Genomic DNA, 24,603 nt, shown 5'->3' with positions numbered 1-24,603 from the left:
AAAAATTAGCCAGGCGTGATGGCATGTGCCTGTAATCCCAGCTCCTTGGGAGGGTGAGGCAGGAGAACTGCTTGAACCCAAGAGGCAGAGGTTGCAGTGAGCCAAGATCGCGCCCCTGCACTCCAGCCTGGGCAACAGAGCGAGACTCTCATTTAAAAAAAAAAAAATAACAAAAATGAGCCAGGATGGTGGTGTGTGCCTATAATCCCAGCTACTCTGGAGGCTGAGGCAAGAGAATCACTTCAACCCAGGAGGCAGAAATTGTAGTGAGCCAAGATAGCATCACTGCACTCTAGCCAGGGCAACAGAGCTGTCTTAAAAAAAAAAAAAAAATCTTTTATCTGCTGTGGTTACATTAATACCTTAATGTAACTTTCTGGAAAAACTAGGTATATATAAGAATTACACTTCTTGGGCAAGTTTACTAGAATACCAAAGTCTACTTAACCAATTTCCAGCTCTCCATATTAACAGTGTTCTCCACTCCTGTGAAGCCTACAGTATAGCTAATGCCCACCATATTCTCTAGTGTGCCCAGGCACTTGTGTTCACTCCAACAGGGATAGGTGCTTACCAAGAGTTAGTTGTGTTTGTCACCAAACCTGATTGTGCCAGCTATACTTGTTGCAATTTTGTAATTTTGTTAAATAGTACATTAGATGAAATGACTAAGTAGATTAAATGATTCAAAAAGAGAACTGTTTCTCTGAAGACTAAGTTGAATGCTTTGGAAAGACAATAAAGACAGTTTTGCTTTTTCTGCTTAAAAAAAAAGCTGCTTTTGGCCAGGCGCCATGGCTCACGCCTGTAATCCCAGCATTTTCGGAGGCCAAGGCGGGTGGATTACATGAGGTCAGGAGTTCGAGACCAGCCTGGCCAACATGGTGAAACCCTATCTCTGCAAAAAATACAGAAATTAGCCAGGCACGGTGGCAGGCACCTGTAATCCCAGCTACTTGGGAGGCTGAGGCAGAAGAATCTGGGAGGTGAAGGCTGCAGTGAGCCGAGATTGCTCCACTGCACTCCAGCCTGGGCGACAAAGTGAGACTCTGTCTCAAAAAAAAAAAAAAAAAAAAAAAAATCTGCTTTTGGACTAGATATTACAATTGGAGATAACTATGAAATACAGGAAATATTAAATTAAGAATTCTTTATAAGACACTTGCCAAACAATCTAAGTTCTTACTCCACTTTCAAAAACCCAAAAATGTAAACTGTAAATTATGCATTATTGAGATGGTTTCTAAAAGAAAGGCTAAAAAAAAAAGAAAAAGAATAAGAAAACCTGAAAGCACTGCAACTAGCATACCCAAAAAAAAAAAAGAAAAGAATGTGGAATAAAAGGTATCATACCTTTTACAGAAGCAGGAAGAGAAAGAGAACACAGAGAAATACAATCTGTTTATTTGGTTCTGTGATGAAGCAAGGTTTTAGTTCTTTGCAAAAGTAGATATCCATAGGTTAACTGTAATTTAAGTAGCAAGAGCAATAAAGTTTGAAAGATAAAGGAGAATATGAAGCTCATATTGTAAAGTTGGTCCTTCTCAACCAAGTCGATTAAAAAATTAAGAGAAGGTGGGACTAGTTATGAGAAATAATTCCAAACAGCCATGTAGCTGAAATTGACAGGGATGAGACTATGGTTATGCATTTTAGGGGAAGATGAGTACAGGAAAAACAATGGAGAAAGCAGTACCATGAAATTACACCATTGGTCTTATACTCTTTATGAAGCAAAGTAACAGTAACTTTCAAAAAATAATCTTTACACTTTCATGTAAAAACAGAATAGCCAAGAGGGATACTCATAAATAAATATTCCAAACACTGGTAAATGTCTTTAATACTTCAAACATGAATTATACATAAATTCAGAAGGCTCTCTAATATAGATTCACGGCTACTCCAATTTAATTGCCTGAGACACCTGTTATTATTTAAGAAATCTTAACTCTTTACTAAAATCACTAAAGGATTAGCTATGCAATAAGTGTCTCTTTTTCAATTCATTTCCCACATGCTGCCTGCTTTTGGCTATTTCACAGTAAATGAACTACAGAATGCGCTGCTGAGGAGGAAATGAAGAATGAAATTCAAATAATCATGGCCTATCTCCATCCTTTCAAACACCTCCCTCCCCCACCACCACCACTACTTCATGTGAAACCATTTTTTTTTTTTTTTTTGAGATTCAGTCTCGCTCTGTCACCCAGGCTGGAGTGCAGTAGCATGATCTCGGCTCACTGCAACCTCCGACTCCTGGGTTCAAGCAATTCTCCTGCCTCAGCCTCCTGAGTAGCTGGGATTACAGGCACGAGCCACCATGCCCAGCTAATTTTTGTATTTTTAGTAGAGATGGGGTTTCACCATGTTTGGTCAGGCTGGTCTCGTGATCTGCCCGCCTCCGCCTCTCAAAGCACTGGGATTACAGGCGTGAGCCACTGCACCCGGCCAATGTGAAACCAAATTTTTAAACTTTTGAGGGAGTTACTTGCTTGACTAGAATCACTGTAAGGTTGTTTTGTTTTGTTTTCAATAGCATGCTTCTTTACTGCACATTAAGTACATTAGAAAACACTCATCTACATATTAAGTATAAATGCATTAACTACTAGATAGTAAATCTGACAACGTAGATAAACTACCTGAATTAGCTTAAGATCAGAAAAAAAGAATTTTACCATTATTTTACTTACCTAGATTGGTCCTATCTTATACATCTGAACAAAACCTGTATCTTTCTAAGTGCAGAAACATGCCTATTTTACTCCTCCAGAAATTTTAAGAGTAAAAACATTCCAAGCACCCATATTCAGTAACGTGGGTCTTTATGTGTGATATAGTTGTCATAATTCCAAAGTGGATACTTTCACCATAATCAGTGCTAGGATATAAATTCCAGTTAAAAACATTTCTAACCAAAAAAAAAATCATTTTTTGTGCTATCAATAAAAAAATCATTTTTGTGCTATCAAAAAAATTGAGATTAAGAATATAAAAACTATCTGCTATTTTGCTATTCTAAGCTGGATGATTTAAGTCTGCTATGTTTAAAAAAATACAAAAAAAAAACCTTTACTAAGATAACTTTAAAGACACTGAGTTTATTTTGTGAAATTCTCAGGGAAATATTAGCATCACATTAGCTCCACTCTTAAATGTTCACAGGATTTTATTAGTATCATGACATTTAAATGGCCTGGTTATACTACTGTTTAGAAAACATGCACAAAGATGTTTCTCATTTGTGGAGATCTGAGAGGCTTCAAAAAGTCTGACAAGAGGATGAGTTGCTAGTAAGGTTTTCTTAGAGGTAAGCATCCTTCCTGACCAATGAGATAGTTATTTAAGCAGTCTTTAAGCAAAACTACCACATAGTTTTATAGCCTATGCATTTCCTCTACTTATAAAAACTACTTCACACACACGTTGCCAGTAATTTCCTCTATCACTCCTAGGAAGGCCTGTCATGAAATGTGCAAATAGATATCATTTTACTTTGTAAACCTTGCTATAACTGAATTACAGTTATGCTTCACTTAATAATGGGGATACGTTCTTAGAAATATTAGGCAACTTCATTCTGCGAACGTTGCAAACTGCTCTTAAACAAACCTAGATGGCGCAACCGACTACACACCTATGCCAAATGGGATAGCCTGTTGCTCCTAGGCTACAAAACTTGTACAGCATGTTACTGTACTATATACTGCAGGCGATTAGAACACAGTGGAATGTATTTGTGTCTAAACATACCTAAACATAGAAAAAAGGTAATACTCTGCCCTCTGACATTAGGACAGCTAGGACATCACTAGGTAACAGGAATTCTTCAGCTCCATTATAATCTTATGGGACATATATGTGGTCCATCATTGACCAAAACATCATTTTTCAGTGCAAGACTTAAGGCATTTCCATATGCAGTATCAAGAAAAATTTCCACTAATGATATCCTTAGGTTTTCTTCTTTGTTCTTGCTTATTCTCTACTGGATATACAGTATCAGAAGATGAAAACATATGAGTAAAAGCATTTATTCTTAAGAACAGCACAGTATTGTGGAGTTCCCATTGCAAAAGGTATTTAAAATGTATTGTCTAAAAGCAGATTATTAACATAATTATTTAAAATGTTCATTTCTATCTATTGTGTAATGAGATACATTTTTCCTAAAATGTTTTTTTTTGTTTTTTTTGAGACGGAGTTCGGCTCTTGTTGCGCAGGCTGGGGTGCAATGGCTTGATCTTGGCTCACTGCACCCTCTGCCTCCTGGGTTCAAGCGATTCTCCAGTCTCAGCTTCCCAAGTAGCCGGAATTACAGGCATGGGCCACCATGCCCGGCTAATTTTGTATTTTTAGTAGAGACGGGGTTTCTCCATTGTTGGTTAAGGCTGGTCTTGAACTCCGGACCTCAGGTGATCCGCCTGCCTCAGCCTCCCAAAATGCTGGGATTACAGGCGTGAGCCACCACGCCCGGCCTAAAATGGGTTTTTAAGTTCCTGTGTTGATAATATCAAAACTATATTCAAGGCCGGGCGCGGTGGCTCACGCTTGTAATCCCAGCACTTTGGGAGGCCGAGGCGGGCGGATCACGAGGTCAGGAGATCGAGACCACAGTGAAACCCCGTCTGTACTAAAAATACAAAAAAAAATTAGCCGGGCGTGGTGGCGGGCGCCTGTAGTCCCAGCTACTCGGAGAGGCTGAGGCAGGAGAATGGCGTGAACCCGGGAGGCGGAGCTTGCAGTGAGCCGAGATCGCGCCACTGCACTCCAGCCTGGGTGATAGAGCGAGACTCCGTCTCAAAAAAAAAAAAAAAAAAAAAAACTATATTCAATGTACAATAATAATTATTTTCAAAGCTGACTTTTACATATGGAATCCATCAGTTTACTTAAGCAGAAACAATAAAATTCAATATTTCAGGCTTATTTCCTTACCAATGTTGATAAGGAAATATAAAAATATCAATGGTTCTAAAACTGCTCTAAAAAATAACATCTCTCAATGGTTCAGCTATTAAGTGTTTGCACTGTTCAGTTTTATTTTAAGAAGTCTATCTAAAAGGAACAGGACATTTGAGAGCTTTTCAGTAGGAATACCCACTTCAACAATAAACCTAGCTCAATCTTCTGGCCCAATACTTAATTTGCAGGGAATACAACTTGGGAGAAAAAGGATAAGAACTACATGTCTATATTGGTAAAGATTCAGTCAGGATTCCTCATATATGTTAATAATTCAAAACTCTTCCCTACTTTTCATGAAATGGTCATAACCCTAAGCAAGATTTTGTATTTTGATTAGGCAGTGACTCACCTGAGTAGGAAAACGGAATACAGCCTATTAACCATGGATTCCAGAGTTTAAAATTCAGAAAGAAGTAAATTTCATTAACTTTCGGGGACAATGCAAAAACAAAAACACTAAAGATAAAAATGCCCTCTGTTTACACATTCAATAAAAATTTATTCATATACTGTCACCAAAATATGTACACAAAACATCACCGTAATTACAACTTCACACTCACCAAAATGATTCCATATCCATCACCAACTCACTGGGAAAGTATGTGTTATATTCATCTATTTACAGATTCGCCAAAGTTGTGTGAATACTGACAATGCTTTAAGTGTTTACTCATTCAGGATCAAAACCATTTTAATATATTTGTTAAAGTTGTGTTGGGATCAATACATAGTTCTTTAAACATCAGTTTTAATACTTAGCATTTATTGGCCAAAACATACTGTGTGCGATTTGCCTTCCTTTGGGAAAAAAATTACTTTAGATTGAAAGACTTTAAGACTACTATGACTTAGGAAGGGAAAGTTTGTTATACAAAAAGAGAATCAAGACTAGGAAAAAACGGCCGGGCGCGGTGGCTCATGCCTGTAATCCCAGCACTTTGGGAGGCTGAGGCAGGCAGATCACGAGGTCAGAAGATCGAGACCATCCTGGCTAACACGGTGAAACCCCGCTTCTACTAAAACTACAAAAAATTAGCCGGGTGTGGTGGCGGGCACCCGTAGTCCCCGCTACTCAGGAGGCTGAGGCAGGAGAATGGCGCGATCCCAGGAGGCGGAGCTTGCAGTGAGCTGAGAGCGGGCCACTGCACTCCAGCCTGGGCGACAGAGCGAGACTCCCTATCAAAAAAAAAAAGACTAGGAAAAAAACGTGGCGCCCAAAGCAAAAAACAAAACAAAACAAAACAGCGTGGTTGATTAATGTAATCTGATACAATGTTCATAGCGGACCTCTCACTGTTCAATCTAGGTTTTCGTTTCAAGGGAAAGGTACACTCTCATCCGCCCGGCAAATTAAGTAGAAAGAAAACTGAGTCACGTACGTAAGCCACAGTGTTAAAGGGGCTCTTTCAGTTTCAGTGACACTTTGAGACTGGCCCTGTAAGTCACAATTTCTTAAAACGTGATTACAAACTCAGAGCTGCTTCACTGAGCAGCATGCAGGAAACCCCTAAGTGATTTCAAACTCAGGTATCTGATATACAAATAAAACGCAACAGGATCAAGAAGCATGCTGAGGTCAGGCGCGGTGGCTCACGCCTGTAATCCCAGCACTTTGGGAGGCCGAGGTGGGTGGAAGGTCAGGAGTTCGAGACCAGCCTGACCAACATGGTAAAACCCCATGTCTACTAAAAATACAAAAATTAGCAGGCGTGTTGGCGTATGCCTGTAATCCCAGCTACTCGGGAGGCTGAGGCAAGAGAATCGCTTGAACCCAGGAGGCAGAGGCTGCAGTGAGCCGAGATCATGCCGCTGCATTCCAGCCTGGGTAACAGCAAGACTCTGTCTCAAAAAAAAAAAAAAAAAAAGGTATGTTTAATAATGTGTTTATGCCCCAAATTCAACAGGCTCTGGAAACCTTACCAGATGGCCCTAAAAAGGCAAGACTCAGGCAGAAGGGAAAATGCGCCTTCCGAGCGGTCGCGGCTCTACCCTTCCCACTCCTGAGACTGCCCGCGCCCGGGACCGAATGACTCAGCTGCCAGGCCCTCCGGCCCAGGTTTTGGGGAAAACGGGCTGCGTCCGCTTTCGTCTAAAATGCACTCGTAAAGTGGGGTAGAGGCGCTATGGGCACTGAAATCCGAGGTCCTTACTTCTGGATTCCTTTTCCTTTTCCGAGTTAAACCGCTCCCCTGAGCCGCAGGGCTGAGGGCGGATTTTCCAACTCGTCCCAAGTTCGCGAGGGGGCAGGCGGGTCCCGGGGCAGCTGAGCGGACGAAGCGGACGTGAGGCGGCGAGACGGCGGCCTCGGAGGCGCCGGCCTCGGAGGCGCCGAGCGAGGGGCCGCGTCAGGTGAACTCGCGGCTGTCCAGCCAGTCCTCGGCCCGGCCCCGGGGTCCCGGCCCGCCGCCCACGGCTCCGCTCGGCCTCCGCTGCTCCACCGCCCCCGGCTCCGCTCCGCCTCCTGCCTCCATCTCCGCCTCCAGCGCCGCGTTGCCGGCTGCTGGGTCTCGGGGCCGGAGCCGGCGCACCACTTACCCGCCGCAAAGGGATTTACGTAGCGGACCTCGTCACTGATTACGGACGCGAGGAGGTGGAGACGGCGAGCCCGACCGCCGCTCAGCAACCCGGAGCCGGCAGCGGCCCCACGTAGTCCCACGTCAGCTCTGATGCGGTGGCCGCGGCCTCCCTGCCGACCCCGGACCAAAAGTAGCGCTGCAGCCGACCGAACTGCGTCCTCCCGCCCCGCCCTCCCCTCCGCTCCCCCACGCCGGGACGGCCTCCGGGGGACGCCCGGAGGAAAAAAATTCAGGCTCGAACTCCGCCCCCTGCCGGCCGCCAACAGGAGTGAGGCGCCACAATCCAACAATGAAATGGAACCGGGGAGGGGCGGCGGGAAGGTGCGGGTCAGGGGGCGGGGCCCAGGGGGTGGGGAGAAGAAAGGTCAGGGGGCGGGGCCAAGAGGAGGAACTAGCCTGGAGGTGGGGCGGAAGGTAGGGGCGGGGGCAAGGCTGGAAAGCGGAAGCTGCCCGCGCAGCGCCGCGCGTGAGCCAGAAATCCAATGACTTGTCGGTCAGAGTAACGGCTGTCTTCAGGTCCTCAGGGGCTCGAGGTCGGTTTCTTCCTAAAGCCGCCAACCCCAAGCCAAGGTCCGTGAGCGTCTCACCTCTGTCCAGGCTGGACTGCAGTGACGTGATCTCGGCTCTCTGCAACCTCTATCTCCCCAGGCTCAAGCGATCCTCCCGCCTCAGCCTCCTGAGTAGCTGGGACTGCAGGCTTGCTTCTTCTGACTTCTAAAAGCTGTCTACATACTTTGACTAGTGGCCCTTTTCCTCCGTCTTCACAGCCAGTCACAGCTGGTTGAGTCCTTCTCCAAAAGAAGCTTGAGCTCTTGAGACAATTCACCTGCTTCTTAGGGTCATTTATGGCAGTTTATCCCAGTATTTCACTGGAAATGCTCCGCATGCCGGGCTCGCTGGCTCGGGCCTGTAATCCCAACACGGGAGGCCAAGGTGGGAGGATCGCTTGAGCCCAGGAGACCAGCCTAGGGAACACAGTGAGACCCCATCTCTCTCTTTTTTTTTTTTAAGATTAGAAAGGCCGGCCGGGGGCTCAAGCCTGTAATCCCAGCATTTTGGGAGGCAGACATGGGCAGATCACCTGAGGTCAGGAGCAGCCTGGCCAACATGGTGAAACCCCATCTCTACTAAAAATACAAAAATTAGCCAGGAGTGGTGGCAGACGCCTGTAATCCCAGCTAGTTGGGAGGCTGAGGCAGAAGAATCGCTTGAACCTGGGAGGTCAAGGCTGCAGTGAGCTGAGATCGTTCCACTGCACTCCAGCCTGGGTGAGTGCAGAGTGAGGCTCCATCTCAAAAAAAAAAAAGTAATGGGATATCAGGAATAAAGAATAGCAGCATGGTTATAGAGTACAGTAGGTCCTCACTTAACGATAGGGTCTTAGAAATCATGGCTTTAAGCCAAACAACTTACAGCAGGTCCACAAAAATAATTTCAATGTTGTCTTCATTTCGTTATAATGTTGATGACAACAAAAATCGGTTTCATTGTACGTTGTTTCACTGAAAACCAGTTTCTAAGACGCTATTGACAATGTTAAGTGAGGATTTATTGTATTCTTTCATATCAGTTACTGTAGTGTCAGAGTGTTTTCATAATTTTCACTGAGCAGGACCTAATCTAAATCCAATCTGAACCTTTGTTCAAATCTAATTTTCATAGGTCAAAGGGAATGTATCCGCAACAATTGTCTCTGTAACAGAAGTTCATATGAATCAAAAAGAACCAAAGGAATGGCAATTTCTTATTTGCAAAGTATTTGCTCTACTGTTTCCTTTCTTGCCAGTATTTTACTCCCATATGTAGGTAGTCTTAATTATAAAGTCCAGAAAGCACAAACCATATTTTTTTGTTCATCTGTTTTTTTACAAAGATCAATACTGGAGGTGAGATACACATACTTGTAAGCCCATCAGTTCATGGCCTCTGCTATACCCTTGCTGTAAGATGTAATAGACTTAAAAACCATGCAGTTGGATCTGGGTTTAAATGTATGCTTGTTAGCTGTGGGCAAGTGTCATATCCTCTTAAGGGAAGCATAAGATTTTTAAATGGGAAGAAAAATAGTACCTACCTGTTAGGATTATTATAGATTTTAAAAAATATCTGCCATAAGATAAATACTTGAAAACCTACTCATGTTTATGTTAGTCCAGTGTCTAGCTTTTGGGGCTCCTCACCTAGGTGATAGTTAATTCTGTGTTGGGGAGGCACAACTAGGTCACCTACTTTTCTGCGAAAATACAGGCTGTCAGTCACACCCTTATCCTCCCTCCTCACTTCAAAATATCTTAAACTTTCCCTCCCTTTCTGGGTCGGGAGGAGCGCCTCTTTTTCCTCTCCAAATCCAGCTGTAAGTTAGATGTCATTTCTTTCCCATATCAGATCTTGCTCAATTACCAAGAATCATACCTGCAGCCTTTTTCGTCCTCTTGGCTCCTTCTTTCCCTACAAATGTGTTAGTATCTTGCTTCTTGAAAACTGTTGGCACTGCTAGCCCTATAAGGAAGGCCACAGAGTTGCCAATTCCAGGTTGCACATTTACATTTCATTTTTTGCCCATTTGCTTACTGTTCCGTCCCTTGCCATCCCCTCACCTTCAGATTTCTCAAGAGAAGAAGGCAAGGCATGGGCTGTATTCACTTCCTCACCACCCACTTGTTTGTTATTTCCTGCCAAATTTTTGCCCTCTTCCCTCTCTTTTTTTTTTAATTTAATTTTTATTTTTATATGTAGACATGGAGTCTCTTGTCCAGGCTAGTCTGGAACTCCTGGGCTTAAGCAGTCCTTCCACCTTGGCCTCTGAAAGTGCTGGGATTATAGGCATGAGCCATTGCACTTGCAATGATTACTAAATCTGTCGCCTTTCTGATTACTAAATCTGACCACTTTTTCTCATTTTTCATTCTACTTGACCTATTTTCCTCATCAGATACTACCAATGACTGCTGCCTTCTTTTTTTAATGTATTTACTTAGAGGCAGAGTCTCGCTCTGTCACCCAGGTTAGAGTGCAGTGGTGCAATCATAGCTCATTCAGCTTCAAATTCCTGGTCTAAAGCAATCCTCCCACCTCGGCTTCCCAAAGTGTTGGGATTACAGGCATAAGCCTGCCACCTTCTTAATATAGTCTCCCTCCTGAATTTTCATGATACTTGGCTCTTACGGTTTCACTCATCTTTGTCTCCCTAATGTAGACAGTTACTAATTTTCTGTCCTTGGACATCATCTTCTATACTGTCCTCAAACAGTATTTTCCGTAGTTATCTAATCATACCCATTTTTTTTGAAGGATAATTCTAAAATTTATACCCAAAGCTTCCAACTTCATTCATTAGCACCAGATCACATTTCCAAACACCTGGCAGTTCTCACTTACATGGCCCATAAGCATTTCCAACTCATAGGTTCAAAACTACATGTCTTGTCTTCTTCCCCTTTCATACCTGAATCTTGATTTTTTTGTTGTTGTTTTAGCAATGTTAATGGCACTTTTCAGCTCCTTGTCATCTTGCCTTTACACCTGGAAATCATTTTGGTCATTCTTCTACTCATGTCATTCAGGAGCCACATAGAAAATATTTTGAAGTGCCTGCTATGTTCCAGGCCCTGTGCTAAATGCTAAGTCCTGTTGCTTTTGCCTGTAGAAACTTGCACCCATCCCTTTTTTTTAATCCCACTATTACCCATCTGGTACTTCCAGTATAGTTCGTCCTAAGTATTTCTGTCTGATTCATTTTCCTTAGATACAGCTCTGGTGATGTGCTTTCTCTTAGAAAATCTACAGTAGACTAGGAGGGACTGAAACTTAAGGAACAGAAGTGAAAGGAGACTGAATTATCTTTGGTAGCCTCTTGAATTGTGTACTGCAAGAATGCTTTACATATTTTTTAAAAAATGACATTTTAATTGAAGCAAAAACACCAGTGAGATGTCATTAGCTAACAGAATGCAACTAAGTTTGGCATGAAGTCCTTTGTTTTGTTTTGTTTTGTTTTTTGTATGTTTTGCTTGTTTGTAGCTAGGATCTCACTCTGTCACCCTGGGTGGAGTGCAGCGGTGCCGTCACAGCTCACTGCAGTCTTGACCTCCCAGGCTCAAGCAATCCTCCCACTTCAGCCTCCTGAGTAGCTAGGACTACAGGTGTGCACCACCACGCCTGGCTAATTGTTTTTTTTATATATATAGATGGGTTCTCTAAAATGGGGATATTGGCCAGGCACAGTGGCCCACGCCTATAATTCTAGCACATTGGGAGGCTGAGGTGAGCAGATCACTTGAGGTGGGGAGTTTGAGAACAAACAGCCTGGCCAATATGGCAAAACCCCATCTTTACTAAAAATACAAAAATTAGCTGGGCATGGTGGCGTATGCTTGTAATCCCAGCTACTTAGGAGCCCGAGGCATGAGAACCACTTGAACCCAGGGGGTGGAGGTAGCAGTGAGCCAAGATTGTGCCACTGCACTCCAGCCTGGGTAATGGAGCAAGACTCTATCTCAAAAAAATAAATAAATAAAATAAAATAAGGATATTATTACTACTTGCCTCACAAGTTACATGAATTAAATTAATGCATATAAAGTATATAGAACATTGTGCCTGGCACAAAATAAGCATTAAATAAACGTAAGCTATAATTATTATTTTATGACTTGGCCAAGTTTATTTGTTGACTTGTGTGAAATCTGAGAACTTAGAAGTCAAAATAAACCCCTTTGTTTTATAAATTAGAAAGTAGAGGCTGAGAGGTTTCAAAACATTCTTTGGCTAGTAGACAGTAATATTAGGACTAGAACCCTGAACTTGTGACTTTTAACCCTGTACTCTCTCCACTAGACCACAGATCTCGAGATTTAGCATTTTTCAAATGACTATCCTATTTTGTTTATTTTACTAATTTAATACAGAGAAAAACTAGAAAATCGATTCACCTTAAAAGCATTTCTATGCAGGCCCTTTCTATTCAAACTTTAGGATTTGAGACTTACAAAGATAGTGTGCCCAATTTAAATATTTGAGAAAGGTAAAAACAAGTTAGTGTAATATGTGCTTGATTTATGATGTCTTTGATTTGCCATTTGGCAAAAAATGTTTCATTCTATTAGAGAGTTAACAGTTCTGTGTTCCAACATGGGAAATACTATTTTGTATGTGTGTTTAACGTGCTTTTGGTTTTTAAGTTTGGTAAACTTAAACCTCTAAATCTGATGTGCTCTGTACTCAGGAAACTACTTAGAACTATCGCTAAAGGATATTATAATAAAAACCCAGGCTACTGAATTATTTAAAACTATAAGATTGCAGTCGTTAAACTAAGCTAATTTTTATTTATTTGTGTTTTTTTGAGACAGGGTCTTACTCTGTCACCTAGGCTGGAGTACAGTAGTGCGATCATGGTTCACTGCAGCCTCGACCTCCCGGGCGCAAGCAATCCTCCCACCTCAGCTGGCCAAGTAGCTGGAACTACAGACATGTGCCACCATGCCTCATTAAGGGAGAAGAAAGGTATGAGGAAAAGAGGAAGATTGTTATTGTCAATATATTTCATACTGGAAAAGGGCTCCATGTCACATTTTTGTTCTGTGGCCTTAGCCCCTCTCTCAGCCTAGTTTTCTTTAGCTGTAGAACAGGGATCCTCGTACTGCATAAAGTGTTTGTGAAGAAGAATACATTAGCTAATAACATAAAGGTTTTAATACAGTGCGTATCATACAGCCTGGCCAACATGGCGAAACCCCGTCTCTACTAAAAATACAAAAAATCAGCTGGGCGTGGTGGTGTGCCTATAGTCCCTGCTACTTGGGAGGCTGAGGCAGGAGAATCAATTGAGCCTGTGAGGCGGCAGTTGCAATGAGCTGAGATCACACCACAGCACTCCAGCCTGGGCGACAGAGTGAGTGAGACTCCATCCCAAAAAAAAAAATAAATAAAGCCTATCTTCCGGCCAGAATATAAACTCCATGGATGGCATCTGTCTTATTTAACACTGTTTCTCTAATAGCTCCTGAATTGCCCCCTAGAATCGCCTATAGGAAGACATGACATTATGGGGAATGCATTAAGTAGCTCCCAACATGGTCATGTGCTCACATTAGGACTAAGATACTGTTATTAAATAAATCATGGAAAAATGAACTTGGAAAGGGATATGAAGGATTAGCCAGTAAGTCTCTGTAAAACATAAGGGAATTATATCCATATTACCTTGTATATAAAATGCCTTATTTTTCAGCATTCTTTTTTTTGTTGTTTTTTTGAGACAGGATCTCTTACTCTATGGCCCAGGCTGGATTGCAGTGGCATGATCTTGGTTCGCTGCAGCCTCAACCTCCTGGGCTCAAGCAGTCCTCCCACTACAGCCTCCCGAGTAGCTGAGACTATGGGTGCGCATCACCATGCCAAGCTAATTTTTGTATTTTTCGTAGAGGGAGTTTCCACCATGTCACCCAGGCTGGCCTCAAACTCCTGGGCTCAAGCGATCTGCCTGCCTTGGCCTTTCAAATTGCTGAGATTCACAGGCATGAGCCCAGCCATTTTTCAGCACATTCTTTAGGCAATTTCTTTTCAGCATTTTAGAGTAGTAAGTACTCTAAGTAGAATTTACCAAGTTCTTGGTCTTCATAAATTGACAACCTCTTATTTTGTAGGTTATAGTGCCATCATGTGGATACTTTGTTTTCTTCAAATAAAATGTAACCTTTTTATAATAGAAACTAGAAAACCCGCCGGGCGCGGTGGCTCACGCCTGTAATCCCAGCACTTTGGGAGGCCGAGGTGGGCGGATCACAAGGTCAGGAGATCGAGACCATCCTGGCTAACACGGTGAAACCCCGTCTCTACTAAAAATACAAAAAATTAGCCGGGCGAGGTGGCAGGCGCCTGTAGTCCCAGCTACGCGGGAGGCTGAGGCAGGAGAATGGCGTGAACCCCAGGGGGCAGAGCCGGCAGTGAGCCGAGATCGCGCCACTGCACTCCAGCCTGGGTGAAAGAGCGAGACTCCGTCTCAAAAAAAAAAAAAAAAAAAAAAAAGAAACTAGAAAACCCAGCCATCCCAACACCCAGGTATTACAATTTATATTTTATGTCATTTATTTATTGAGAAAGGTCTCCCTCTGTCACCCAGGCTGGAGTGCAGTGGTGCAGTCTCAGTTTACTGCAACCTCCACCTCCCAGGCTCAAGCGATCCTCCAACTCAGCCTCCTCAGTAGCTGAAATGATAAGCATGAGCCACTGTGCCCAGCCTGGCATGACAATTAATTTGGTATTTGTGTCTAAGCCTTTCTGTATACAGATTCACTCAGGGACTTCTATATCTGAGTTTTTAGTATACAAAATTTGGAAATGATCGTTTAGATGATAAAATAAATCTGAATACCATAGCTTGATAATACATGCAGTCCCCATAGATGATCAGTTTTCTCTCTTTCTGGATACTAGGCTGTGCAAAGAAATTGGGGCCAAAGGTTTTTTTGCCATGTTCTGAAAAGGTAAGAATAAAAAATAAATATTAATGTGTGGAGCCAAAGGAGTAACCTCAGACTGGCTTAGGAGAGCAATATAGTCTAAGGAAAAATAACCTCCCTGGGCTGGGCAAGGTGGTCTGTGCCTACAATCTCAACACAAGTTGAGGTAGGAGGCCGAAGTGGGATGACTGCTTGAAGTCAGGAGTTCGAGATCAGCCTGGGCAACATAGTGAAATCCTATCTTTACCAAAAAAAAAGAAAAATGAGCCAGACGTGGTAGCATGCCTGTAGTCCCAGCTAGGCGGAAGGCTGAGGCAGGAGGATTCCTTGGGTCTAGGAGTTTGTACCACTGGACTGTAACCTGGATAACAGAGTGAGACCCTGTCTCTATAAATAAATAAATAAATAAATAAATAAATAAATAAAATTAATTTTAAAACCTCCCTAAAAATTATAGTATGCCTAGATATATGAATACCAAAATATTTGTGTTAAAATCTGGGTGTGTTGATTTTCACAGAGAGCTAAAAATTAGTCCATAACCCACTTAATATCAACTGACATCCACCAGAGACTAAACGTGGTAAAATTATATGGCTCAAGCAACTCCACAGTGCAAATGGAGATCCACAGAAATAGAGAGTTGGACCTTTAGAATTCTTTTTCTAACTTTGTTTAGTATTTACCTCCTTTTTAAGATAAAATAACTGAACCAATAAAAACAGGTACTTTAAAGCTGAAACTGAGCCTTACCTCCTCCAAGACTGAGAATGTGGTTGAAAATGTCCCTTGAATTTCCCAATTACACAATTTAACAAACTTTGAATGTTATTTGTTCACCTGCTATGTGTAGGTGAAGAAAATGTGAGCCAGAGAGACTCCATCCAATGTTAGATAAAAGGAACACACAAGGAGCATTGGAAAACATCAACTTTTAAGGAGTAGGTCAGAAAAAAAGAACCAGCCAAGACATTTGGAAGTGTGGTGTGTCAGTGTGGATTGGCCAGCCTATGCCTGGGGACCCTATTGTCCCCCTATTCTTTACCTTTACCTCTCCAACAGTAGCAGTGGCTGGAGTAGAGGAATTGTGAAGTGATCTGGACATGCCTGAAATGGGAAAACAGGGAATGCTTTAACTGGATCATTATCCTGGAAGCACTTTGACATGAGATATACCTTTTTCCTAAGTCCTAAACTCTTGCGGAGCAGCACAAACCAACATTGAGGCTTTTCTCTCTCTCCCTCCATCAGACATGATAGCCCAGGCAGCTGATTGTCCCAAGGAATAAGTATGAGCACAGAGGGAAAATCATGAAACATCTGAGGACCATGAGAACTACTAAAACGATACGTAGAACTAGCTATATCAGAGAAAGTCAAGTGAATGGATCAGACAATAAGAATTGAAAATAAGCTTAATAGAGCTTCAGAGAAAGAAGGGAGAATGTTGGAAACACAAAGCACAAACAAGCATTTGTGAATTGGATGTTGACAAATATTAATGAAATAACTCAATGGATTCGTTGAATATAGCTGGACAGTTCACTCATAAACCAGAAGATTAGAGCAAGGAAGGAACTAAGAAATGGAAAGCATGAAAGGAGAGTTAAGAAATGTGGAAGATAGAAGCATAAATATTTTTCTACTAGAAATTCCAGCAGGGGAAAAAAAAGAACGTGAAAGAATTATTGCTGAGAATTTCCCAGAATTGAAGACATACTTTAGAATGAAAAAGGCCAACTCTAACTTTGGGATTTCTAGCTTCAGAGGAATGAAAATTTAGAATGCCCAAGGGGAGTGCACAGGATTTTTAGGGCAGTGAAACTATTCTGCATGATACTATAATGGTGGATGCATGCTGTTACACATTTGTCAAAATCCGTTGAATGTACATCACCGAAAATGAAGCCTATTGTATGCACTTTGGATGATTATGATGTGTCAATGTAGGTTCATCAGTTCTAACAAATAGAACATGCTGGTACAGGATGTTGATAGGGAGGCTGTGCATATATGGGGGAGGGGATGATAGGAACTGTGTACTTTCTGCTCGATTTTGCTGTGATTTTTCTGAAAAAAATCAAGTCTATTAAGAAAACAAAGACAGCTTTTTAAAGCATAAGAGTATACTTGTTATAAAAATACATGTAATGCAGTGTAATTTTAGAATTCAAGGTCACATATTTCTGTAACACTTTTATTCTTCCATGCCTACAACTTTCATGGAATGGTCCACTCAGATAGGTTCCACATAATAGGAACCTCCTCCAGTAAAGACCGCTTCACATGTAGCAGGAGGACTTTAAAACAGTATATTCCCAACTCTTCCATTCATTGTGCCAATGTTGCCATACATTTCACTTTTACAAATGCTGTAAACATACAATACTTGTGCTATTTTTGCTTTTGATAGTTGCCTTTTAGAGCAGTTTAAAAAAAAAAAAAAGCCAGTTGCAGTGACTCACGCCTGTCATTCCAACACTTTGTGAGGCTGAGGCAGGAGAATTGCTTGAGCCCAGGAGTTCAAGACCTGACTGGGAAACATAGTGAGACCTCGTCTCTACAAAAAATAAAATGCCAGGCATGGTGGCACTCATCTATAGTCAATACTCGAGAGCTGAGGTGGGAGGATTGAGCCTGTGAGACAGAGGCTGCAGTGAGCCAAGATCATACCACTGCACTCCAGCCTGAACAGCAGAGTTGAGTGCTCTGCCAGTCCACACCAGCCTTCATGAATTCCGCAATTCTTCTAGCTAAACTTATACCAGTATCTGGTTGTGTCTGTCCCAATTAAGCTAGCGCCCTTCTCTTCCTGCAGGCATCTGTTGCTTCTTAGATTTTGGACCAGTTTTTTGTTCTGGGAACTCAACTCTTTGATAAGTTCAAAAATACTTGGTAATTTGAAGGAAGTTTACCCTTTTTTCTTATTGTAAGGGTGGGAGAAATGTCTCTTCTGGATGTTTACATCCAAAACAAGCTGGAAATCAGCCCTGGCTAACCTTTTTTCTTTTTTTTTTTTGAGATGGAGTCTCGCTCTGTCGCCCAGGCTGGAGTGCAGTGGCGCAATCTCGACTCACTGCAACCTCTACCTCCCAGGTTTAAGCGATTCTCCAACCTCAGCCTCCCGAGTAGCTGGAACTACAGGTGTTCGCCACCACGCCCAGCTAATTTTTTGTATTTTTGGTAGAGATGGGGTTTCACCAGGATAGTCTCAATCTCTTGCCTTGTTATCTGCCTGCCTTGGCCTCCCAAAGTGCTGGGATTACAGGCTTGAGCCACCATGCCGAGCCAGAGCATCTCATATTTACTGAGTACTGGACATTTACTAAATATTTGACATACTGCTTTTTAAATCCCCCAAAAGTCATATTCTTACATAATAAATAAGGAAAATTTCAGATTGAGAGGATTCAAAGAGGGTTAAACGAGATCACAAAAAAAAGCCACAGCTGGGTACATTACTGTGAAATTAAACATCATCAGAGAGAAACAATAGATACAGATCTTTTCAGCTTATCTATTTCTTACTCAAAAAGAGTAAGTTTTGTAGTTTATGCCTTTCAGAGAATTTCTCTATTTTGTCTCCATTGTCAAATTTATTGTCATAAAATTGTTCATAATTTTTTTTTTTGAGATGGAGTCTGGCTCCGTAGCCCAGGCTGGAGTGCAGTGGTGTGATCTCAGCTTACTACACAACCTCCACCTCCCAGGTTCAAGGAATTCTTGTGCCTCAGCCTCCAGAGTAGCTGGGATTACAGGCGCCTGCCACCACACCTGGCTAATTTTTGTATTTTTAGTAGAGACGGAGTTTCACCATGTTGGCCAGCCTAGTCTCAAACTCCTGACCTCAGGTTATCTGCCCACCTCAGCCTCCCAAAGTGCTGGGATTACAGGCGTGAACCACTGTGCCCAGCCCATAATATTTTTTTTATCCTTTAATGTCTATCAGATCTGTAGTGATATCATCTTTCAAGCCAAATCTTGGTAATTTTTATCGTTTCTCTTTCCCTGTTTCAGTTTTTATCCATTTTATTGCTCTCTTCAAAGAATCAACATTTATTTATTATTTGATTATATTTTTTGAGACCAGGTCTCACTCTGTCATGCAGGCTGGAGTGCAGTGGCGCAATCTCGGCTCACTACAGCCTCAACCTCCCAGGTTCAACCCATCCTTCTGCCTCAGTCCCCCTAGTAGCCAGAACTACAAGTGTGTGGGACACCCAGCTAATTTTTGTATTTTTTTGTAGTGACAGGAGTGTCACTATGTTGCCCAGGCAGGTCTCAAACTCCTGGGCTCAAGTGATCCTCATGCCTTGGCCTCCCAAAGTGCTGAGATTACAGGTGTGAGCCACCACACCCAACCAGAACCAACGTTTAGATTAATTAATTTATCTCCCTTGTTAATATTTTCTTTTGAGATGGAGTATTGCTCTGTCACCCAGCCTAGAGTGTAGTGGCGCGATCTCAGCTCACTGCAACCTCCGCCTCCCAGGTTCAAGTGATTTTCCTGCCTCAGCCTCCCGAGTAGCTGGGATTACAGGCACCCACCAGCATGCCTGGCTAAATTTTTGTGTTTTAGTAGAGATGGGGTTTCACTATGTTTGCCAGGCCGGTCTTGAATTCCTAACCTCGCGATCCGCCCGCCTCCGCCTCCCAAAGTGCTGGGATTACAGGTGTGAGCCACTGCACCTGGCCTTGTTTTATCTTTGTGCTCCATTTTATTTTATTTTTTAGACAGAATCTTGCTCTGTTGCCCAGGCTGGCATGCAGTAGCATGACCTCGGCTCACTGCAACCTCTGCTTCCTGGGTTCAAGAGAATCTCCTGCCTCCTGGGTTCAAGCGATTCTCCTGCCTCAGCCTCCCGAGTAGCTGGGATTAAAGGTGCACATCATCACACCCAGCTAATTTTTGTATTTTTAGTAGAGATGGGGTTTTGCCATATTGGCCAGGCTGGTCTCGAACTTCTGACCTCAGGTGATCTGCCCACCTCGGCCTCCCAAAGTGCTGGGATTACAGGCTTGAGCCACTGCGCCCAGCCTCTTTGTGCTCCATTTTAGATCGTTTCTATATCAGTGTCGTCAAATTCATTGATGTTTTCTTCTGCAGCATCTGATCTTCTTTAAATTCCATCCAATGTATTTTTTAATTTCAGACCTTGCATTTTCATTTCTGGAAGTTCTATTTGGGACTTTAATAATATTTTCTCTCTCCTCACCATGCTCATGTTTTCCTCTACTTTTGTGAACATACAGTGTATATTTATAAAATCTATTTTTAACAACTTGTCTGCAGGCCAGGCATGGTGGCTCACGCCTGTAATCCCAGAACTTTGGGAGGCCAAGGCGGACAGATCATGAGGTCAGGAGTTCGAGACCAGCCTAGCCAACATAGCAAAACGCTGTCTCTACTAAAAATACAAAAATTAGCCAGGCGTGGTGGCGGGTGCCTGTAATCCCAGCTATTCGGGAGGCTGAGGCAGGAGAATCGCTGGAACCTGGGAGGCAGAAGTTGCAGTAAGCTGAGATTGTGCCATAGCACTCCAGCCTGGGTGAACAAGAGCAAGATTCTGTCTCAAAAAAACAAAAAACAACAACAAAAACATTAGAATGCAGCCGGGGGTGGTGCCTCACGCCTGTAATCCCAACACTTTAGGAGGACGAGGTAGGGAGAATCACTTGAGGTCAGGAGTTCCAGACTAACCTGGCCAACATGGGGAAACGTTGTCTCTACTAAAAGAAAAAAAAAAAAGTATGGGGCCGGGTGTGGTGGCTCACACTTGTAATCCCAGCACTTTGGGAGGCTGAGGCGGGTAGATCACGAGGTCAGGAGATCAAGATCATCCTGGCTAACACAGTAAAACCCTGTCTCTACTAAAAATACAAAAAAAAAAAATTAGCTGGGTGTGGTGGCGGGCACCTGTAGTCCCAGCTATTCGGGAGGCTGAGGCAGGAGAATGGCGTGAACCCAGGAGATGGAGCTTGCAGCGAGCGGAGATCATGCCACTGCACTCCAGCCTGAGCGACAGAGTGAGACTCTGTCTCAAAAAATAAATAATAATAATAATAATTTTAAAAATAATAAAAAATACAAAAATTAGCTGGGTGTCGTGGGCGCCTGTAATCCCAGCTTCTCGGGAGCCTGATGCAGGAGAATCACTTGAACCTGGGAGGGAGAGGTTGCAGCGAGCTGAGATCATGCCACTGCATTCCAGCCTGGGTGACAGAGCGAAACTCTGTCTCAAAAAAAAAAAGAAAGAAAAACTTGTCTGCTAAATACATCATATCTATTATTTCTGAGTTTGTTCCTATTGATTTTTCTATTTTTCTCCTGATTATGAATTATATTTTGTTGCTTCTTTGCATTGTTGGTAATTTTTTGTAGATGCCAGGTGTTGTGAATTTCACACTGCTAGTTAGTGGATCTTGCGGAATTCTTCTTTTTTTTTTTTTTTTTTGAGGTGGAGTCTCGCTCTTGTCGCCCAGGCTGGAGTGCAGTAGCGTGAGATCGGCTTATTGCAACCTTTACCTCCCACGTTCAAGTGATTCTACTGCCCTAGCCTCCCGAGTAGCTGGGATTACACGCGCACACCACTACGCCTGGCTAATTTTTTTGTATTTTTAGTAGAGACAGGGTTTCACCATGTTGGCCAGGCTGGTCTCGAACTCCTGACTTCAGGTGATCCACCCACCTCGGGCTCCCAAAGTGCTGGGATTGCAGATGTGAGCCACCACACCTGGCCGCTGAATTCTTTTTTTTTTTTTTTTTTTTTTTTGAGATGGAGTCTTGCTCTGTCTCCAGGCTTGAGTGCAGTGGCTCGATCTCAGCTCACTGCAATCTCCACCTCCTGGATTCAAGCCATTCTCCTGCCTCAACCTCCAGAATAGCTGAGATTACACACGCGGGCCACCACACCCAGCCAATTTTTGTATTTTTAGTAGAGACTGGGTTTCACCATGTTGGCCAGGATGGTCTCCATCTCCTGATCTTGTGATCTGCCTGCCTTGGCCTCCCAAAGTACTGGGATTACAGACGTTAGCCACCACGACTGGCCTGAATTCTTTTATACGGTGTGCATTAAGTACTTGAAATCAGTTAGATCCTTTTAAAATTTTATTTTTTTTTTTTTGGAGATGGAGTCTGGCTCTGTTGCCCAGGCTGGAGTGCAGTGGCTCAATGTCTGCTCACTGCAAGCTCTGCCTCCCGGGTTCACGCCATTCTCCTGCCTCAGCCTCCCGAATAGCTGGGACTACAGGCACCCGCCACCGCGCCCGGCTAATTTTTTTTTTTGTATTTTTAGTAGAGACAGGGTTTCACCGTGTTAGCCAGGATGGTCTCGATCTCCTGACCTCGTGATCCGCCCGCCTCGGCCTTCAAAGTGCTGGGATTACAGGCGTGAGCCACCGCGCCCGGCCGTTAAAATTTAATTTTTTTTTTTTTTTTTTTTTTTTTTTTTTTGAGACAGAGTCTCGCTGTGTCACCCGGGCACCCAGGCTGGAGTGCAGTGGCGCAATCTCGGCTCACTGCAAGCTCCGCCTCCCGGGTTCACGCCATTCTCCTGCCTCAGCCTCTCCGAGTAGCTGGGACTATAGGCGCCCGCCACCACGCCCGGCTAATTTTTTTTGTATTTTTAGTAGAGACGGGGTTTCACCGTGGTCTCGATCTCCTGACCTCGTGATCCACCCGCCTCGGCCTCCCAAAAAATTTTATTTTAAGATTATTGGTGTAAATAAAGAATGGTCTTTAGGCCGGGCGCGGTGGCTCACGCTTGTAATCCCAGCACTTTGGGAGGCCGAGGTGGGCGGATCACAAGGTCAGGAGATCGAGACCACGGTGAAACTCCGTCTCTACTAAAAATACAAAAAAATTAGCCGGGCGTGGTGGCGGGCGCCTGTAGTCCCAGCTACTCGGAGAGGCTGAGGCAGGAGAATGACGTGAACCTGGGAGGCGGAGCTTGCAGTGAGCCGAGATCGCGCCACTGCACTCCAGCCTGGGTGACAGAGCGAGACTCCGTCTCAAAAAAAAAAAAAAAAAAAAAAAAAAGAATGGTCTTTAATCTTGATCTATTTTGATTTCACAACTCAGGCAACAACCTTTTGAAGATTCTGCCTCATGCCCTGTATAATACTGTGACTTTTGAGACGTGAATAATTTATTTCCAGCCCTGTGTGAGGTCTAGGATTTTTTTCTGTCTACTCTTTTCCAGAGATTATTTCTCTGGCCCCGGTCATGTTCTTCTCGTGCATGCACAGCCCAAAACTCAGTCATAGACTTGAGGAAACTCATTTTCCAGGTCTCTAGACCTCTCTCTATAGAGCTCTGTCTTCTCTTGCAGTCTGTCCTAAAAATTCTATTGGCCTCTGTGAACTCTGGTATCTATCTCCTCAACTTAGCCAGAGAGCCATGCTCTGTCTGGGTTCCCTTTACCTGCACTAGAGCCTGAAAACTGCCTCCAGACAGTAAGCTGGCTCAATTGTAGGAGTCACCTGTGTTTTCCCTTTGCTCAGGGATCACAGTCCTGCACTGCCCATTATCTACAATCTAAGAACCATTGTTTTATGTACTCTCTCTGGTTTTCTAGTTGTTTTAGGCAGAAGGATAAATCCAGTTCTGGTCTTTCCATCTTCGCTGAAAGCAGAGTTCCAGCAGACGAGAGTTCAACAAAATTTTGTAAGACTGAAAGAATGATAGTTAATAGTAGACATAGGGTGCAGAAGGGAAGACCGGTGAGAAGCAATTTGATTTACTTTGAAGAACTTCTAAGAGTCCTAGGAAAAGTAGGTACCAGAAAATAGGAGCTGAAATAGGATTTGGTTGTGAGTTTGTACAAGGAGTAATGAGGCCTTCAGGTTCTTCTCTACACATAGACCCTTGTACAGTTGAGCAGTGATTCCTCTTCTACCACACTCCCAATCTCTGGACAGTAGGCTATGAGTTTGTGCTGTGCAGGAATTGAATCAGAGACCATGAAAAGTTTTTTGGAAATTAATAGCAATATATCAGGCTGGAGTGCAATGATGTGATCTCAGCTCACTGCAACAAGTGATTCTCCTGCCTCAGCCTCCCTGGTAGCTGGGATTACAGGCACGTGCCACAGCACGCCCAGCTAATTTTTTCACTTTTAGTAGAGACCAGTTTTCACCATGTTGGCCAGGCTGGTCTTGAACTCCTGACCTCAAGTGATCCGCCCTTCTCAGCATCCCAAAGTGTTGGTATTACAGGCGTGAGCCACCGTGCCTGGCCTGAATGTCTAATATGTTTTAGACATAACATGTTCAAATTAGAATTATTGGCTGGGTGCAATGGCTTACACCTGTAATCCCAGCATTTTGGGAGACCAAGGCAGAGGATGGCTTGAGGCTAGGAGTTTGAGACCAGCCTGGGCAACATAGTGAGACTCCATCTCTATAAAAAGTATGAATAGAAAATCTTAGTTAGGCCTGGTGGTGCACACCTGTAGTTCCAAATACTTGGGAAGCTAGGACAGGAGAATTACTTGAGCCCAGGAGTTTGAGGCTGCAGTGAGCCGCAATTGTACCACTGCACTCTAGTTGGGCAACAGAGCCAGAACCCGAATCAAAAAAAAAAAAAA

At 43.3% G+C, this 24,603-nt stretch overlaps 2 protein-coding genes across 21 annotated transcripts in view; one reads left to right on the top strand and one right to left on the bottom strand.

The window, feature by feature from the left end:
• The window catches only part of CREM (cAMP responsive element modulator), a 91,647-nt gene extending 83,899 nt beyond the window's left edge, over positions 1-7,748 (bottom strand). For 10 of the 15 annotated variants that reach the window (XM_055275129.2, XM_055275128.2, XM_055275130.2 and 7 more), the window contains exon 1: positions 7,510-7,738. The gene's annotated coding sequence lies outside the window, so the exon portion shown is untranslated. Of the gene's footprint in view, positions 1-7,509 lie in introns of all 15 variants that reach the window. The other 5 variants (XM_055275137.2, XM_055275140.2, XM_055275147.2 and 2 more) reach the window with 5 other exon arrangements.
• A 218-nt stretch (positions 7,749-7,966) lies between these two features.
• Positions 7,967-24,603, top strand: part of CUL2 (cullin 2) — a 126,367-nt gene continuing 109,730 nt past the window's right edge. Inside the window, exons 1-2 of one of the 6 annotated variants that reach the window (XM_063638020.1) lie at positions 7,967-8,083; positions 12,902-13,055. The gene's annotated coding sequence lies outside the window, so the exon portion shown is untranslated. Of the gene's footprint in view, positions 8,121-12,901; positions 13,056-24,603 lie in introns of all 6 variants that reach the window. The other 5 variants (XM_063638019.1, XM_063638017.1, XM_063638023.1 and 2 more) reach the window with 5 other exon arrangements.

The sequence above is a fragment of the Symphalangus syndactylus genome, chromosome 4 (assembly GCF_028878055.3).
Source record: "Symphalangus syndactylus isolate Jambi chromosome 4, NHGRI_mSymSyn1-v2.1_pri, whole genome shotgun sequence".
NCBI lineage: Eukaryota > Metazoa > Chordata > Mammalia > Primates > Hylobatidae > Symphalangus > Symphalangus syndactylus.
Note: the sequence above shows the minus strand (reverse complement) of the source record. Positions and strands in the feature narration are given on the sequence as shown.